The following is a 19,047-nucleotide window of genomic DNA, read 5'->3' as shown; positions in this document are numbered from 1 at the left end:
TGCTCCCATCTTTTAAGAGTAATTTTGAAATACGGTGAGACTCATCGTGTTGTTTTTCTGTCCGAAAAAAGAGTACTCGTACTTATCTATGCGTGTGTTTGTACTAAGGTATTTTTCAGAGTAATTTTGAATGGTTCCGTTAAAAGAGTACTTGCACTGATGTTCGTATGGTTTTGTACTGAGCATGTTTTCACATACTAGACTTCACTCTATTTTTTGGGTATCATAGTCCCGAACTTGCATGGTTTATATCGTTGAACTGAATGATATTTTTTCAAAAGGAAATAATTGCGTGTGTGTTTTTTAACTCTGCAAGATGTTTTGGACTTCTCTTGTTTTGCGACTTGAACTTTTACCATTTGATTTTTCATTGGGTTCCATTTTGTTTGAGCTTTTTTCTCAAACTTATCTGGGACGTCCTGCTGAACTTACAACTTTTTTAATTGTGAACTTGCTGTGTTTTTGCAATGCCAATATTTAAGAGAGCAAGGCGAGGACAACGATAGAAGGAAGCTGCGTGTGGTGATCATGGAAGCACTACAGGGCTGAGCCACAACGGTGGTTGATGGCAAGGCGGCATGACATGACATGCGGCGGAGAGGCATGGCGACGGGTGGGCGGCGCACTGACATGACACTTGAGATGCGCCTGCTGGACTGACCTCCTTGTCCCATCTAGACGGATCAGTTGCAAAACTTGGACGTTTTCTTGGACGTCGACGTTACAGAATACCAAAACCTAACCATCTTTTATTTTTCAAACTGATCATTGTTTTTAATTCATACTGATCAATATTTTTGATTCAAACCATTTTTTATTCTTGCATGCACATCAAGCTGTCATGTACCTATACCTTCTTTCAAGTAGCAATCATCTCATCATATATAGAAAAAATTTCACACATATAATACATGTACATGAATAACATATACATGGTCAGATCGGTACCTAGCAGCAATAGCAGTGGTTACCAACACACATACACATGAACCGATAACGAACTTGCACATGGCCTGACAAACAAAAAGCACATAAATTGACAAAAAAAACATAGTACACATTAACAGATAATCCCCATGACTAATGGTAGAACTTTGTTGTACCCAGGTTCAGCTATTTACCGAAAGTAGGACTTCTCAGTTTTATTAAGTCGAACTGATGTTTAAATGTTCACCATTTTTGGCCTACAGATTAGAATACTGAGATCACCATATATGCTGAAGGTCCCGGCAGTACAGAGTTACAAACAAATTCTAAACACCATATATGCTGAAGGTCCCATCAGTACAGAGTTACAGAACACATTATTTTTCCAGTGACAATGTAAGAGTCACGACCAGCAATCACAAACAACACTAGCTCAATCGCGGGCATGTGTGTGCAGCAAGGGGAGATACTCCGATGCTAGATGTATAGAGACAACAAGCTCATCATGCGTAGGGTGAAACTATGGTAACCACATTACATATCATCTAGATTCTAGCAATAACCGTTTTGCATGATCATTGGCATTTGGAATAGCATCCAACAACAATTAGAGTTCTATAAGACCACATCTTTACTTATTTTTGAAGATGTATTTGTACTGCCCAAAAGCATAAGCTGAAGCACAAAATAAACATTTAAATACATTTGTTCTCACAGGAATAATCACACACCTAGAGAGCATGTTCTTTTCACATCTTCCCAACTACTCAATTAGCAAAGCAGCACATCTACACATTTTAATAGCAGGAGCAAAGAAAGAGAGAGATTGATATGAGAGTGTCGTTGAAGGATGCTAAGGACTCCCATCAGCGCTCAACTTGGACGGCTGCCAGCAACCATGGTGGACGTGCCAGTGGTGGTGCGGCATGGCCAGAGCAGGCCGCTGGCTGATATTCCAACACATCATGTTAGCGCACCAGGGAAATAGCAAGTTTTCCATAAAAATGTTATCCATACTAGGTAAGACCAGAGCTACAGGACAAACTCCTCCACCACTGTAGCGTCCCTGTATCCTCCTTGCGCGGGCAACCACTAGGGATCAAGCGATGCTGCCACTCGACACATTTGAACCACCTGTAGGAATCAAAGTGGACGGAAGGGATTCAAACACATCAATGGACACATGTACTACACAACAATGTGCACCTGTACTGTCCATGACAACAAACTAACAAAAATTAAATTTTCGTTCAACTATTGCAGACTTTTGAGTAGTAGACGCACAACCTAACAAGGCAATGTACAATTTCATGCGAAAATAACAACCAAGTTAATGTACAGTAACGTCATAAGTTCAAAAATAAAAATAAAAAGAGTTTTGTACTGTTTTTTGCTATAACAACTAACTTAATGTATGCCATGGGGCTGGACTAGGACATCGTATATCCTTGAGTGGTGGAGAGGGAGATCATGTCACTACCAAATCTATCAGGCTACTAGAAATTCATGGAACGTAAGTAAAACCAAACTAATTGATTACAAGCACTCCTATGAACAGAACTTAAATAGAAATTGAGGTGAACTTAAATAGTGAAAACAAGAGTGCTGCTGCTAGCTTTCCAATCCTAGAACAACTTCTAGGAACGTGTGGGAAACATGCAACATGCCTGAACTTGGTGTGCATTGGTAGTTGAACTTGCTACCCATCCACACTAGTACCAGCGGCACAAGATCGAAGTATTTAAGCAATACCTGATGTCATCAAGAAAACAAGTGACTAAAACATTTAGCAATAAAAGCGATGGTACAGAAAAATTGAACTGATGTTTTTCTGTGATTCCGACAAATCTCCAGCATGTTTTTTTGAACTGATTTTTTTTCTATCATTGTACTGTTTCTTTAGGCTTTTCGAATGAGGTGAAAGCCTCTGGTCTATTTGAACATTTACTGAACATTCAAAAATGTTTTGAACTGATGTGAATCCTTTCACCGAACTACTAATACAAATTTTCATGAACCTACCCATTTATACGAACAAGTTCTATTTCTGCTAGGCATTTGCGCACTTTTGTTCTAAGCAAAGAGAGAAAGAAAACAACCTGGAAATGTTTCCTGCCGCCGCACGTCGACGGGGTGTGGATATGGATGAACTGACTGACCCATTTTTCTTGTACTGAAGCTTATTTCCAGAAATTTAAGACAATGCAAATATTATCTACAATATGGACATTTAGTATAGTCTGAACTAAACTCTTTCGCACTTTTGAACTGAGGTAATAGCGGTGAACCTGTGACGAAGAATAGAACTCAAAAAGAATTTTTTTGTAGGTGGAATAAGACGTTGGAGATCGCGTGGACTGGCTACACCTCCTCCTCTGGACTGATTGCTCTGGTGAAGTGGAGCTGATGGATGCGGAGATCACGAGCACGCCGCGCTTTGGCGACTGCAGGGAATCCCAGCGACTACCAAGTCATCCCCGAGAAGCTTGTAGAGGCGGGGCAGTTGGTCACAGGTCATCCCGTGTAAGTTCAACTACCAGGCGTGGTGGCAGAGAGAGGCTCTTGGCGGTGATGTCCGGGAGGTGCCTCGCGGCTGTGAGGTGGATGGCTGCGGGCGTGGGCTAGGCGGCGACAGTGAGAGAGTGCCGTTGATGCACGCACAGGACTACCATCAGCGCTCAACTTGGACGGCTGCCAGCAACCGTGGTGGACGGGCTGGTGGTGGTGCCTTATTTTTTTTGTAAATCAAAGCTCCTATATTATGCTATACTTCCATGCAGTTCTTCACTCAAACAATATTGTAACAACCAACATAAAAATAGTTGATCTGGACTTGATCCACTAGCACCAACTTACTGGCTGAATCAAATTTTGTGATTTTAAGTAGCAGCAATAGTCGGACTAAGGGAGAAATGCATGCGGTTATATAGTTGAACTTGCATGATCTGCAAATAAGAGCATGACTTATGTACTTACTGGACAATACCATGTGAAACAGTATAATGCTATGTGAACCTTTTGATGGACGAGCTTTTAATTTTTATTCTCAGTACTTCTCAAAAATGAATATCTGAACCACCAGACAGGGGTGTGGTAACCAAAATTCAGAAGAGTAGAAACTCAATAAGGCACCATACTAAAATAAGAAAATGAACTAAACAGAAAATAAGAATTGCACTGAACTAAAATTAGAATTTGAACTGAGTGTCACAAAAGATGAACTTGTGCATCTGTTTTTTGCTCCCGCACCGGTGTAACAAATTCAGGATGACATGGCTTTGTGTACATATAATAATATGAATCGAGTGAGACAATAAAGAGAGCAGTAAAAGGATTTCGTATTTTCACCTTGAGATGATCTCTCTTTCTAGAGGTCCTGATGGAAAATGCTGGTGTAGGTACCACACAGACACCAACTAAACACCAGGCCTTCTCCAATAAGAAACAATAATCCCTCCTTTGAGTGTGTGAACTTAATAACAGTAGTTGAAGTAATAATTTTGTTTAATCGTTTGAAGAACCAGCTTCGGTGTTTGAATTAGTACCTTTTCAGAGGTGCAGACGCAGCCGGAAAGAATTTCTTGTGGAGCTCGAGGGAGCGCTGCTCGTAGCGCGACAGGGAGCATCGAACTACCCGCTACCAGGAGGTTGAGCTGTGGAGGAGCATCCACTGCCCACGGCGAGGCAGAGGTGCGCCGGCGGGTGATGCAGCCTCATTGGAAGCGGGCGGATCCGGGGCCAGTGTGACGCAGCCTCGTTGGATCCAGGTGGCGGGGCGGCAGGAGAAGCATGTACTGCGCATGAATGGAGGTGGTGTGGAGGTGATGTTTCTACGCAAAGGCCTTTGTGGTTTTTTTTGCTCATATTCATGCAAGCACTAGTATTTGTTTTCTTGATTCTCGGAACTTGGGCGAAGAGAGCATACCAAGGGAAGTGAAGCAATGCCACCACCAAGTACCTACATAAGAATTGAACTGAATGAAATCTAGGAATTGAGCTGAAAGAAAAATTGGACATTATAGGTACACTGAAAATAAATTGTACCTTTTCTTCCTTTTTTTGTTTTTACCATGAACTTGCCAGGTTTTGGAGTTCGAACTTTCTATGTGATTTTTTTCAAACTTTCCAAGTTTTTATTTAAATTCGTAGTGATCGGCAAATTGTTTTCTTATATAGGTCCAAATGAAAAAGTTTTTAATTTTCTTTTTGTACATCTTTTCTTGTTTCTGGTCTTAATCTAAACAGTCTGTTTTTTGAACTGATGTAAATTCATGTTTGATCTTACTAGCTCTCGGTCAAAAGAACTCACGAACAAGATGGAACTAGAGAAATATGATAGATCAAATATGGCAAAAAAAGTGCAACTCAAACTATTTGACGGATGGGCAAATGTACAAGTTCACATAAAAAGAACAAGTTCATGTACAGTAACGTTGAAGTACACAAAGATACCTAAATATAATTTGTGTACTTTGAAATAGTTTATTTTACTTCCAAAATACTTCATTTGTTTTGAAATATGAACTTCTATATTTATTTCCTTAGAACTTATTATTAGAGAGCCCATTTATTATTTGAGAGACTCTTTTTATTTCAATTCAAAAATGAGCACATGCTATTATTAGGTATCAATATAATCAAAACTTGTTGTTGCAGAACCCATTGCCTCGCATGCAAAAAAGTCTCCTGACCTGTTAACATATGGTTGAGAATGCATGAGACCAGCTGTTACTACAAGTAACACGGCACAGTAACAAACACAAGCAAGGAATAGCAGCATACCAGAGCTTTATCCCTCATCATTTTGCGCATCGAAAAGGCGAGCCTGACAAAAATAGCAGCATACCAGTTTCAAGACCGTCGAGTAGCTCTTCCCGCCAGGATGCGAAACGAATGCCTAGACATGAGAAAATAGTGTACAATATAAGACGTTTTTCCACCATAAATTGGGCACCGCAACTCATGAAAGCAAGTGTAAATTTATTATTACTGAGAACTGGTTGGCAAGGACATGCTTCTCTTCATAGAACCTGGGGAATATTTGAAACTGCTGAAAGTACCCTCGGTAGCTTCTCCCTATGCTTCTTGAACTGAAAAGAAGGAGAAGAGAATGCACTTTGAATAAAACCGTCATCTGAAGTTCAGTCAGCTGCAGAGCCATGCATGAATGTCACAACACAACTATGGCATGTCTCAGAGGAAAATCAGGACCGGAAACATCGAAAGAACTTACCCTAGTCCGCCAAGGGGTACCCCGCGGTAGCAGTTGTTCATCCATTTCCTGAGCGGATCATAGACGGCAACCTTTGGGAAACAAGATAATAATTGTTCAACAATTTCACTGGCTACTGAGTACTGACTAGGCAGAGTAATTTGCACTGGTATTTCAAGTACATGTGCATGCTGGTTGACAAGTTAGCTGAATGTTCAATGACAGAAAAGCGACTCACTTGGTTTTTCGCATTCCTTCGACGTGTAATCGAAGCATTTTAAAAATCAATGGTATCTGCAGCACAACCATAACCATGGTCAGTGTTTATGTAGCAAAGGTAGCATGCATCCTTGGTTCTAAATGCAAAATTTAGGAAGGTGCAGTCCATGTTGACATGCTTGCTTACAACTGTGAAGATATCAGTGGTCATGCTAAGCATAGCAATCTTCTTGCCTTCATCATCGAATTCCCTCTGCCAAGTTATTGCTGGTGGCTGAGCACAGTCGACGTGCAAGTGTGCCTGAAGCAACAACAACCATGTCAGGCCAGTTTTGCTTGCTCAAGACATACAAAGGATTGAAGTAATCAGGGGCATCTTAATTAGCGAATCATCCAAGGAAACAACTAAACAAAAATTTAAAACCGTAATAAGATTAAGGAGAAGCCAAAGAAATGGGAGGAGCTATTTCAGGTTAGGAGATACCTTCGCTTGCTCAAACTCTGAACTTCCCATCTTCAGAAACCGGTGAAGGAGCTAATCCGACTGGAACAGATACAACATGGTCAACAACTCGAAGAACGGAATCACTCACCAGACTTAAAACAAACCAAGAACGTATCCGTACACTTGGCAATTAAGCAATGGTGAACTAAAGAACTGCAGAATTAAGAAAATGAGGATTACTAACCAGATAACTACAGTTTTTACAGAAGAAGTGGTTGGGATCTCGTGTTGGCAATGGGGAACCGTGGCCGGAACATTGGGGAAGATGATCTGGAGCATAAGCTCGAGCGTGATGGAGTTGTGGACGGCGCCAAGCACGTCGGTGGACTGACGTCACAGGTGCCGGTGCTGGAATAGCTCCATCTCTGGCTTTACCCATGGCGTCGCGCGAGATGGCGAAAGGGTGCCTGGCGGCCGGGCCTCGCGCGAACTGATACGCGCACATCACCTGGCCAGCCGGGACGAGGAGGTGGAGCCATGCCAGCGGCCGGGAGGTGGAGGCACGCTGGCGAAGGGGAGGAGGCGGGGGCAGGGAGGATGAGGCCGGGCGGCGCTGCGCGCGGGGAGCGAAGCGGCGGCGCGTGGGGAGGGAGGCGGTGGCGCGGTGGGGGGCCGGTGGCTGGGGCGGCGGCACGCTGGGCGGCGGCGCGATGGTGAGGCCGGTGGTCGGTGCGGCCGATCCACTCGCTGCAGAAGAAGGAAGGTGGAAGAAGTGGTGGGCCGCGGGGAGGTTCAGTTCGATGGGCTCCGTCGGCGGCCAGTCACGGCGCCGCGGGCTCCCTCGCTCCGGCTGATGCCGTCGCTCGCTCGCCCACGACAGCTGCCTCCGGCGGAAGGAGGTGGGTTAGGTTCAGGATGGCTCGGGGAGTTTATACGGTGTAGCTCGTCGCGTCCTTATACTAGTAACAGAATAGTCCAGCCCTATATATTGTTGTTGTTGTTCTGTATGCAATCACATTGCACAACACATACACGTCTTATTAGCAGCAATCATATGTGTTATTATTGGTCTTCGCACACATTTCTGGTTAAAGACCTGTTTGTCGCATATCACACACATCTTATTAAGTTGAACCGTTTCTGTTATCTTGGCTCAATGCAAACATTTCATCCAAGTGAACTATTTGCCCTCTATCGCACACACCTTGATCTGGCTGACCGTTTCTTTTGTGTTGCCTAATCACAAACAGTTCATCCAAGTTAAATTTATGTCATATATCGCATACACCTTCATCTAGCTGCCCGTTTCCATTGTTTCGCCTCATCACAAACAGTTCATCCGAGTGAACTATATGCCGTATATCACACACACCTTCATCTGGTTGCCCGTTTCTATTGTTCCGCCTCATCACAAACAGTTTATCTGAGTGAACTGTATGTCGTATATCGCACATACCTTCATCTAGTTGCTCGCTTCTCTTGTTCTATCTCATCACAAACACTTCATTGAACTGTACCATATGCCCCGCATCGCACATGAAACTAAAATCTGAACCGTGTTTGTTGTATCCGCCATCACAAACATTTTGCATCTTTTTTGACCATTTTTACATCACTATTTGGGTTTAATGCATCGCACACAGTTTCATCAAAGGGTCTCTGATTGTAGTGTCACGTTAGCAGCATCCTGCAGAAGTGTGTGAGTAGTTTACCACAGACCTATGGGTCCATAGCTAGTAGATAGATGGCTTCTTCTCTCTCTTTAATCTTCAATACAATGTTCTCCTTGATGTATTTGGAGATCTATTCGATGTAATCACTTTTTGCGGTGTGTTTGTTGGGATCCGATGAATTGTGAGTTTATGATCAGATTCCATGAATATTATTAGAGTCTTCTTTGAACTCTTTTATGCATGATAATTATATCTTTGTATTTCTCTCTGATCTATTGATTTTGTTTGGCCAACTAGATTGATTTTTCTTGCAATGGGAGAGGTACTTTGTGATGGGTTCAATCTTGCGGTGATATATATCCCGGTGACAGAAAGGGACAAGACACGTATTTTATTGCTGCCATTAAGGGTAACAGAATGGGGTTTATTCATATTGCTTGAGTTTACTTTGTCTACATCATGTTATCTTGCTTAAGGTGTTACTCTGTTCTTTATGAACTTAATACTCTACATGCATACTGGATAGCGGTCGATGTGTGGAGTAATAGTAGTAGATGCAGGAAGGAGCCGGTCTACTTGACACGGACATGATGCCTATATACATGATAATTGGGTTGGATATCGGCATGATTATTCACTTTTTTATCAATTGCCAACAGTAATTTGTTTACCTACCATATGGTATCTTCAAGAGAGAAGCCTCTATTGAAAAATATGGCTGTCGGGTCTATTTTTTCATATATTAGAATCCAAATTACCTTGCTGTAATTTTATTTACTTTATTTTATTTTGTGTTTTATTTATCTATCTACGAGATTTGATCCTTGCAATTAACCGCCAAGGGATTGACAACCCCTTGTTTGCATTTAGTGCAAGTATTTGCTATTTTGTGTGTAGGTACTGCTAATGAGGTATTGCTTGGTTCTCCTACTAGACTGATAACCTTGGTTCTTAACTAAGGGAAATACTTATCTCTATTGTCCTACAACATCCTCTCCTCTTCGGGGAAATCCCAACGTAGCTCACAAATAGTTGGGCCATGACCGAGAACCTCCAGAAGCTGCAAGCACACTACCACAGCCGTACGTAGAGCTTGGACTCCACAGTAGCCGTTATTGGCATGGCAGAAAAAGAGTTCCAGAAGAGCTTGGAAGAGACACATATCTAGTTTGCTAAAAGCCTCCTAGACCCGACGGACCACCAAAAGTGGCTCGCCATTGAGTGGAACAAGCTTATCCTGAAGATGGCTAGGGCCAACAAGTCGCAAGAGGAAGCTACACAAAGGATAGCGGCAGAGGATGCCAAGTTAAAGGAGCGCGAGACCAATCTCGATGCTTACGAAGAAGAGCTTGCAGCTCGTGAGGCGCTTGCCGAAAAACTCCATGGCAAGTATGAAGAAGTCCAAGCCCTCCTTGCACGGCAGTCCCCAGAGCTCTATCAAAAGCACAAAGAGGCAATCAAAGCTCAAGTTGCGGACCAGGTTGGCAAGATCCAGGAAGGCATCGATGCTGCGGCAGCCGTCGATGCTGCTGCAGCCACAGAGGCTGCTAAGAATAAACAAGAGGGCAAGGTGAAGAAGCTCGAGCAAGAATTCATCGACAAACAAAGGGAGGTCGTGGTGCTCAAAGCATACAAAGAAAAGATGGATCGTGCCTATGCGGAGCTACAAACCTCAATGTCTGCCAAGAACCAACAGCTCACCATGTCTAAGGACGCCATTGACGAGCACAAGCTGATGGTGGCTGGCTTGAAAAGTCCCTCGATGATGCCGAAGAATGGAAGATGATTTTGTCGAAGGACCTCCGGGATGAGAAGGCTTTACTTGAGAGCGCTGCAAAAACATACAATGAGCTCAAGGGCACCTACCAACTCTGGAGTAACCGCCTCGCACAATAAAAAGAAGACACATCCATGACATTTTGGGCTGAACGATTTTTTTCCTGTCGTGCTTATGACACTTCTACGATGATAATTATGACAAAACCCAGTATCATCATAGATGTGGTGGGATCCTACTTCTATGACAAAAAATCATGACAGAAAATGCGCTTTTTGTCCTTGGCGGGTCGGAGACGCAGTTGCATGACATTCTTTGGGTCGTCCATGACGGAAAAAACCATGGTAGAAGTGAGGGCGAGGAAAATATCGGGGAGTTTCCTCTTACAGTGGGTGGTCGGGGCCGAGTGATGCACGGAGGGATTGCGCATTTCTCTCGTACATGTCTAGCTAAACCCGAGCGGGGCGTTCGCTTACTGAACCCGAGCGATTGCACTGGCTATGGGTTACTGAACCCGAGCAATCTATCGATCCCTGGTTGTTAGCTAAACCCGATCAAGGGATTTCTTCGCTACTGCTGCTAACTCAAGCCGACTGAACCTGCTGCATCTTGATGAACAGTGACCATTGTTGGGGGTTGGATGAATAGTTCCCAGTGGGGGTTGGATGAACAAGACCCCGTGGTAGTAGTAGGCCGTTGCCACGAGATGAACAGTACCCCGGTCGAGGAGGCCGGTGGAGGGTGGATGAACAGGACCCTGTGGAGGCTCCATGAACAGTAGCTGGTGGATGGTTGATGAATAGGACCCTATGGAGGGCTGGTTGAATAGTAGCCAGTGGAGGCTGGATGAACAGGACCCCATGCATGAATAATAGCTGGTTGAGGCTGGGGGAAGTTGATGGTGGACGAACAGTAGCAGGTGGAGGCTGGAGGAAGTCGACGGTGGATGAACAATAGCAGGTGGAGGCTGGAGTGAGGCAGTACACGGTGGATGAACAGTAGCCCGTGGAGTCCTGTTTTGTGGTATGCCACGCCCCTCCCGATGAACAGGACCCTGTTTCGAACGTAGGCGCTCCAACACAAGTCTGTTTCCACCGTTTTGCAGTACGCCACACCCCTCTCAATCAACACCACCCCATTTCGACTGTAGGCACTTGAACAAAAGGTTGTTTACTCTGTTCTGGGGTATGCCAGACCCTTCCCGATGAATAGGACCCCGTTTCGACTGTACGCGGTCGAACGGAAAGCCGTTTTCTTCCATTCTGCAGTACGCCAGACCCAGTTCCGGCTGTTCGGTCCAAGCCGGTTCGCTCCCTATGAACATGACGTGTTTTGACCCAGTGGCTTGGCTCCTGATGAACAGAACGCGTTCCGACCATGTGGCTTCACTCCCGATGAACATGATGATGTTTCCTCTGTTCCAACCCAGCCGGTTAGCTGCCGATGAACAGGACAATGTCGCTGCCGTCTATTGCCTTTGCATGTACATGAGCCCTGGTCGTAAATATGCGTGAGTAGGTGTTCGCGACCCCGCCTATGTGTATGTACGTGGCTGTATTTTTTGGCATCTGGCTATATGTACGTGTACACGGTTTTGACTGGACTGCCTGAACTACTACGTTGGGGGCTCTACTACTACATGTGTCGTTGCTTGCTCGGTCACAGTTCATCATTGTAGAGAGACCAATCGAGCAGTATGTACGTACACGTTTGTGACCAGAATGACAATTCTACGTACGCTTCGACCAGGCGGGTCTTGATTGTCAGGGAGGATAAGGAGGCACTTCCTTGCGTGTGAAGTTATTGATGGTGGATCCCAGCGGTCAGGGGGAGAATCTTTTTTTGCCTGTAGTATGGACGCACTTCCTTGTGTGCGAATATGTAGCTGGTAGGTCCTAGCTGTTAGGGGGGAAACGTTTTTTCGCAAAATACAGAGTCCCTTCCGGTGGTCCCCCATTGTCAGGTGGAGGAATAATTATTTTACGCGTAATATGGAGGCACTTCCTTGGTGTAACCGTGGACCCAGCTGTCAGCCTCTCCATGTACAGTAATCTTCCGATGGAAGTCATTCCTTGACCACGTTGACCACGCCGCACCGAGAGCACCAAGGTGGTGGACAATAGCGAGGCTTAGGAAGGGGACGACGCGGAGCCGGGGAAGACGCGGCAGTGGATGCCCACGTGGAGACGAGTACGAGGGTTGACTGGTTCGCTTGCGGTGTGAGGCCACCATCACCGCAGAATAACAAAGGTTGTGGGTGAGTAGAGGGATAGCCTGGCCAGCGGTGGAGTAGGGTGGGGTGGTGAGGCCTGTGCGGTAGCACAGCTGGCCACTAGAGGCAGGAGCAGGCGGTCTCGTCGGTGCTGGTTTGGGTGGCTGGTGCAAGAAGAGCAGCGATTGAAGAAGTAGCAGGACCATTCGATTAAAATCCAATGGTCACAACTGCTAGAATCGTTTGTTGACTAAGTTGACAAAGCCATGCATACGCGTCAACTTAGTAGGCCCACAGGTTAGTCTCCGAACCGGTGCGCCCCAGATGTCAGTGGGAGGAATCATTTTTTCACGTAAAAAGGAGGCAGTTGCTTGCGAGCGGCCATGGACCATGGGGGTCCCAACTATCAGCCTCTCCACGTACATCCCTATCCCGATGGCTGTCATTTGTTGAATGTTGAGCACATCATGCTTAGAGCACCAACGCAGTGGACGGCGGTGAGGCCTAGGAATGGAATTACCCGGAGCCGGCGATGTAACACCCCGGATGTAACTTGCCATAATTGTAACTCCGACTCTTGCCATTTTCGGCTTTAAGTTATGATATTTCCCTTCGTGGTTGGGTTTTTGTCTTCGTTTTGCATTTCGTTCATGTCATGCATTTCATATCATGTCATCATGTGCATCGCATTTGCATACGTGTTCGTCTAATGCATCCGAGCATTTTCCCCGTTGTCCGTTTCACAATCCGACACTCCCACATGCACGGGCGCACCCCTCTTGTCTCTTTTCGTGAGCGGGTGTTAAACGTTCTCGAAATGGACCAAGATTTGCCAAGTGGTCTTGGTACACCATCGGTAGAACTCCTGTCAAATTTTGTTCCATTTGGAGGCCGTTTGATGCTCCAACGGTTAACCGGGTAACCACAAAGGCCTCTTGTGTGTTACAACCCAACACCCCTCCAAAACAGCCCAAGAACCCATCTAAACCATCTCCATGTCCTCCGTCATCGGATCACGATTGTGTGGGGGAAAACTACACCTCATTTGGACACTCCAAACTCCCCCTACCTATAAATATGTGCACCCCCACAATATTTCAGCGGTCCAAAACCCTAGCTCGCTCCTACTCGCCGCCGGACACGTTCGCGCCGCCACGCCCCGCCAAGCCAGCGCCCGACCACTGGCCCCCGCCTCCGCCACGCACGGCCCGCCAGGCCCGGGACGGGCCCCCGAGGCCCGCGTCGCCTCTGCCGCCCCGCCGTGCGCTCCCGCGAGCTCCCGCCGCCGCCCAGTCGCCGCCCGGTCCCCGCCGCCTTTCGCCCATGCTGCCATTCACCACCCTCGCCGGCCGCTGCGCCTCATCTGCGTCGCTCGCCGCACCACCGCAAGTGCCTCGCCGCGCCGCCTCCTCCCGCGGGCGCCCGAGCCCCACGCGTGCTCCGGCCATCGCTCGGCGCCTTCGCGCCGCCCTCACCGCCGACGTCGTCGCCTCTTCTCCGGCGAGTTCCGGGCCGGAGTGGACCAGATCCACCGGGAGACGAACCAAACGCCGCCCCGACCCGGATCCCTTCGTCCCGCACCGCGTCATCCCGTTGACTTTCGCGGGGTATAATTTCCACTTAGTCCTTTTCTGCAATAATTTTATGCCTCCTTCATTGCATCATATCTTGGTGACCGTAGCTCTGAATCATACATATGATATATTGATTTGTTTGCCTCGATGAGCTCTTCACTTTAGATGCATTTCCATGCATGATGCTGTCTGTTATGATGCCATTTTTATTGATGCAAGAGTGCTATAAAATGCTAACTGCTGGTACTTATCAGATCATGGTGATTTGTCATTTTTGTTACATTTGATGTGAGCATCCTCTGAGCATGAGGTCTACATGTGTTTTGAGCTACAACATGCCATCGTTACAGGGGTGCTTGTCTTGTATTTTTGTGATCTATGTGGTGACTAGCACAAGCATGCAAACTAGGCTCCGTGATGTTGCTGTTTTCAGAGACTTAGGATTTTGTTGTCTTCTCCTGCTGTTATTTTGATGCCATGTAAACTTGATGCTATAGTGATATCCATGCTTATTTTGAGATACTTCAGTATGGGTGTTTTGAACATGTGGTTATGATCTATCCATCCATGCCCCTGTTTGCAATAATGGAGTGCCCTAGCATGTCTTGTTCTTGCTCTACTTTTGGTATAAAATGTTCCTGGCAGAATGTTAACATGTTAATCAATCTTGCCATGGTTGTTGCTAGTGATACATGCATCCTTTGAGCTTGCTCTTGCCATGGTTAGCTTCATGAACATGTTATATTGCTATTGGTATGCTTATTTTGTCATGCAATGCTTTGTGATGAGTGGTTTGAGCTCGCAAAGTTGCTATCGTAAATCTGTTAAGTCTTTTTCTTCTAATTCTGGATCTGTTAATAAAACTTGCTATGTTTACATGGGTGCCATCATATCTTCTATGCCTTTTTGGCTCATGATCATTAAGAGACTTTTATTATATGCATATAGTAGAATCATGCCATGCCTTGGTTTTCTATGATATATTCCTGTAGCATGTCGTTTGCTTGCTCGAAACATTGCTTCATGATGTTGTTTTTGACATGTTAGTATTTTCACCAAGTCTGTGATGCTGATATCTTTTGCACTTTTGCCATGCTTGTTTGAACCTGCTCTTCTGTGATTTAGCCGTAGCTCAGTGTTCATGTTTTGTCAAGCATCTCTTGTACATCACTGCCATATGCTTTGTTGCCATGTTGGAGTACAGTAGCTTAGTTTCTTGTTGCATTCTAAGTGGCATCGTGTTGTTAATCGCAGAATAGCACCTACCTTGTTTTGCTTGCCATTTGTAAACCGTGCATCCGTTTTCGGTGATCTTTATATCGATTTCAACCGAAAACACCTCATATTTCCAGCGGCACACTTGGTTTGCCAAGTTGATGCCTTGATCATTCTTTCCCTTCCGGAGCACGCATATGCATTGCATATCATGTCTTGCATATCATGACATGTATTGCATCATGTTGCTTGTGCATTTCACCGTGATTCATTGTTTGTCCTTTGCTTGTGTTCTTGATTTGGGTAGAGCCAAGAAACGAGTACGTGACCGAGGAACCTGTTGAGTACGCTAACGAGGAACAAGCTTTCGACAACTTTGAGAACTTTGTAGGCAAGATGACCATACCCTCGAAATCACTTCTATCTTTGCTTGCTAGTTTCTCACTGTATTGCTATGTCACGCTACCTACCACTTGCTATATCATGCCTCCCATATTGCCATGTCAAGCCTCTAACCCAACTTTCCTAGCAAACCGTTGTTTGGCTATGTTACTGCTTTTGCTCAGCCCCGCTTATAGCGTTGCTAGTTGCAGATGAAGTTTAAGCTTGTTCCATGTTGAAACATGGATATTGTTGGGATATCATTATTATCTCTTATTTACTTTAATGCATCTACATACTTGGTAAAGGGTGGAAGGCTCGGCCTTATGCCTAGTGTTTTGTTCCACTCTTGCCGCCCTAGTTTCCGTCGTACCGGTGTTATGTTCCTTGATTTTGCGTTCCTTATGCGGTTGGGTGTTATGGGAATCCCTTGACAGTTCGCTTTGAATAAAACTCCTCCAGCAAGGCCCAACTTTGGTTTTACCATTTGCCACCTAAGCCTTTTCCCTTGGGTTCCGCGGACTCAAGGGTCATCTTTATTTTAAACCCCCGGGCCAGTGCTCCTCTGAGTGTTGGTCCAAAATAGAGCTACTTACAGCGCCACCTCGGGGAAACTTGAGGGTTGGTTTTAGTTGTACGTAGTGTTCATCCGGTGTGCCCTGAGAACGAGATATGTGCGACTCCTATCGGGATTTGTCGGCACATCGAGCGGCTTTTCTGGTCTTGTTTTACCATTGTCGAAATGTCTTGTAACCGGGATTCCTAGACTGATCGGGTCTTCCTGGGAGAAGGAATATCCTTCGTTGACCGTGAGAGCTTGTGATGGGCTAAGTTGGGATACCCCTGCAGGGTAAACTTCGAGAGCCGTGCCCGTGGTTATGGGGCAGATGGGAATTTGTTAATATCCGGTTGTAGAGAACTTGACACTTAACTTAATTAAAATGAATCAACCGCGCGTGTAGCTGTGATGGTCTCTTTTCAACGGAGTCCGGGAAGGGAACACGGTCTTGTTTTATGTTTGAACGTAAGTAGTTTTAGGACCACTTCTTGATCACCCCTAGCTTCTCGACCATTGCATTGCTTCTCTTCTCGCTCTTATTTGCGTATGTTAGCCACCATATATGCTAGTGCTTGCTGCAGCTCCACCTCACTACCCTTTCCTACCCATAAGCTTGAATAGTCTTGATCTCGCGGGTGTGAGATTGCTGAGTCCTCGTGACTCAAGGATACTTCCAAACAGTTGCAGGTGCCGAGGATACCAGTGCAGGTGACGATACCGAACTCAAGTGGGAGTTTGACGAGGATTCGGGCCGTTACTATGTTTCTTTTCTGGATGATCAGTAGAGGAGCCCAGTTGGGACGATCGGGGATCTAGCATTTGGGGTTGTCTTCTTTTATTTTGGTCCCGTAGTCGGACCTTTGGTTGTACTTTGGTTGATGTATGAATTATTTATGTATTGTGTGAGGTAGCGATTGTAAGCCAACTCTTTATCCCTTTCTTATTCAGTACATGGGATGTGTGAAGATTACCCCTCTTGCGACAAGCCTACCATGTGGCTATGCCTCTAAGTCGTGCCCGGACACGTGGGATATATAGCCGCATTGTGGGTGTTACAAGTTGGTAATCAGAGCCTTCCCTGACTTAGGACCCCCTGCTTGATCGAATCGCTGACGTTGTTGAGTCTAGAACAAAAAGTTTTGAGTCTTAGGATTATACATATCATAGAGTAGGATTCTTTTTACTCCTCAGTCTCTTCGTTGCTCTGGTGAGGCCTCCTAACGTAGAAGTTTTGACTCTTCTCTCCTCAAATTTCACGAAAAAAAATTAGGATCACGCGGGTATCTTGGAATCGTTCTGATAGTCTTGTGATGAGAACATTGTTCTTGATGCCTCCTGACATTTAGGGGTTGTGGCCGTGTCCCGGGGAGTTGAGCTCTGAGGTGTTGTCGTCACAATTTTATCGTTGTAGTTCTGGAATACCTGAGTTCGCTGACATCGAAAATCTGTTTTATGCAGTTGTTGGTGAGATAACCTCGACGCCACCCAGTACTGGGCGGGAGCTCAGGAGTATTGCCATAACTCGTATGACAGATGCTTTTCGAAGGTTGAGGTACATGATTTCCGAGGCTTTCTTGGTTATGTGTTGAAGGATGGATACAACTGGATGTAGGAATTGTTAGTTTGGGTGAGATATTATGCTTCCCCTGTATCCCCAACACCTGATTGCATAACCACAAAGTTTCGGGTGTTTTAAGGTGGGAATTCAAGTAGCTCTAGTATTTCTTCCTGCAGATATTTGGTTTGTGATTGGGCGATCCTTACCACTTATTTGTTCATATCCGTACCTTGTTGCTTTATTCATCTACCTTTATCTAAGTGGCTGCTCAAATTTATGGACGTGTGATGATTTACTTTGGAATTCATTCATTCATCCTTGTTCAAATGTTTATTGTAAGACTGCATGTTGCAATTTCGATCCATTGATTCAGCTTGAATATCTGTCTTTCAAGATTCTAACGGATGTCACCCTCTTTAGGATGGCTCCTCCAACGCGCCAGAATCTGGACCGCAATGATGGGGATCAGTCGAACCCTCCACCGCCACCTCCACCTCCGGAGGCATGGCAAGCTGTCATGGCAGCCACCAACGCCAACACTCAGATGCTTTTGCAACTCTTGCAAGAGCGCAACCAAGGGAAAGGCAACCAAGGAAATCAAGGCCAAGGCAACAATCAGCCTCAGTTTGCTACCCTTAACCAGTTCCTCGCAAACCATCCGAAGTCCTTCAGCAAGAGTGCCGAGGCAACAGACACCGACGATTGGCTCGTGGATATCTGCAAACATTTTGAATGTAGCAATGTCAGACCTGAGGACTTTGTCAAGTTTGCTTCGTTTCAACTCAAGGACCAAGCTGTTGAGTGGTTTCAACAATGCAGAGATTCCAGAGCAGGTCATGTGATTACCTGGGATGATTTCCGCCGAGACTTCAAAGCTCATCACATCCCACCAAGTGTTGCTGAGAGCAAGCGTGAGGAGTTCCGCAATCTCAAGCAAGGCAGCATGTCCGTGTATCAATACAATATCCAGTTTCAGAAACTTGCTCGCTTCGCTAAACAAGACGTTCCTGATGGAAAGAGTATGATCTATCAATTCAGAGGAGGCCTCAGAGAGGATCTGTAGTTAGCTCTCATGCTTCTTGAGCCGACCAAGTTCGATCGATTCTATAATATGGCACTAAAGAAAGAAGCTACTCAGCTCAAGTGTGAGGCATCTAAGAAGAGAGTCAGGGACGCAGTTCAATCTTCTTCTTCATCACAAGTGGTAGCTAAGCAGCAGAAGTTCTGGTTGCCTCCTCTTCCATTTCGCCAGCCCTACCAGCAGAAGAGCAAAGATGGCAATGGATCTTCCCACC

General features: G+C 45.5%; 1 pseudogene across 1 annotated transcript; it reads right to left on the bottom strand.

The window, feature by feature from the left end:
- Positions 1-1,534: 1,534 nt before the first annotated feature.
- LOC125543833 (uncharacterized) lies at positions 1,535-7,743 on the bottom strand (annotated as a pseudogene). The gene is made up of 8 exons (XR_015618670.1): positions 7,048-7,743; positions 6,843-6,902; positions 6,546-6,659; positions 6,374-6,433; positions 6,161-6,231; positions 5,918-6,017; positions 5,710-5,824; positions 1,535-5,618 (listed from the first exon to the last, which is right to left on the bottom strand). The product of XR_015618670.1 is annotated as an uncharacterized LOC125543833 (transcript).
- Positions 7,744-19,047: the final 11,304 nt, after the last annotated feature.

The sequence above is a fragment of the Triticum urartu genome, chromosome 3A (assembly GCF_056163025.1).
Source record: "Triticum urartu cultivar PI428250 chromosome 3A, HENAU_Tu73, whole genome shotgun sequence".
Classification (NCBI taxonomy): Eukaryota; Viridiplantae; Streptophyta; class Magnoliopsida; order Poales; family Poaceae; genus Triticum; species Triticum urartu.
The sequence above is the reverse complement of the archived record's forward strand: the minus strand, read 5'-3'. Positions and strand labels throughout refer to the sequence as shown.